A 1213-nucleotide genomic window follows, 5' to 3' on the forward strand; every position below is an offset into this window, starting at 1 on the left:
ATCCTCATTCCAACTCTGAAGTGAGGGCGTGAGGAGTTGCCCCCACTAGGACAGGGAAGGAACACTACCTCGGAAGAAAGTTTAGAACATTAATAATTGCACTGAACATTTTAATTATTAAAATGAGAACATTCTTGTGCCTCGAAGGGATTAGAGGATTCATGTTATTATTAAAATTCTAAAAATTATTATGGCACCTGCCTGAGATTTCAACCAGGGACAAGAAAATACTTAGCCCTCCAGGTAGAGTAAAAATAGATTTAACATATGTGAAGGGCTTAATGTGGTAAATATTTTCTATTTTCATCATTGTTCTTATGATCAGCCCTTGTAGCTTGTTGGACTCCCAGTTGTACAGCTCTTATACTAAAGATTAAAAGAAGGTTGCCAAGGACGCCAAAATAGCACACAGTGAAGAGTGGACCAAGCAGAACTCACACTACTCCTTAGTTCCCTCAACATCCATCCACACCCAGAGGCTGGCTCTGCTCTTTAGGGTCCCAAAGGAGGGGGCAAGTCTCTCTCCTGAAAGTCTGATTCATATTTTCCAATCTTCAGCACACAGTCCTTGTGAGCTGTTGGGTAAGATGTGTAGTCACGAGCAAGGAAACAAAGGCAGGAGTGCTCATCCAGAACAGCTCCTGGCGTGAGTGGGCCCTCCCCAAGCATTTGTAGATGGAGTACTTGCATGACGGACTGGGGCAGGATGAGGGGGATTGAATTACTTCTGGGATTTTGGGGATGAAGCAATTCTGGACACCAAAGTAAAATGGTGTCATTTGAATGGTGCCTTCAGAAACATTTCTCTCCCACAGACAGATGTTTTCACACAGAGCATCCCTCCTTTCATCAAAGGCAGCATTTTTCTGTGGTGTTCTGCCAATTCTGCCAGGGATACAGAGAGAAAGTAAAAGTTTCTATCAGGACAAATGTTTGGGAAATTCTGCACACATTGTCCTCACTACTAGGACATACATATTGGCATATTATAGAGTCTTCAAAATTGCATAGGTTAATTTTGCTAAACTCGGTGTGTTTACTGACCTTATAGGAGCTCAGAACACCTTATCTCTCAGCACACTTGCTAACATCCCTCTGACCGGTGTTCTGTGTCACGCCATTCTGGTTACATAGGACTAAGCCATCGTCTCCAGAAAGGCCCTGTGCAAAGGAACAACATGTAAATAAGTCAGCGTGGAGATTCTCCCCAGCC

The sequence above is a fragment of the Balaenoptera acutorostrata genome, chromosome 2, assembly GCF_949987535.1.
Source record: "Balaenoptera acutorostrata chromosome 2, mBalAcu1.1, whole genome shotgun sequence".
Taxonomy (NCBI): domain Eukaryota; kingdom Metazoa; phylum Chordata; class Mammalia; order Artiodactyla; family Balaenopteridae; genus Balaenoptera; species Balaenoptera acutorostrata.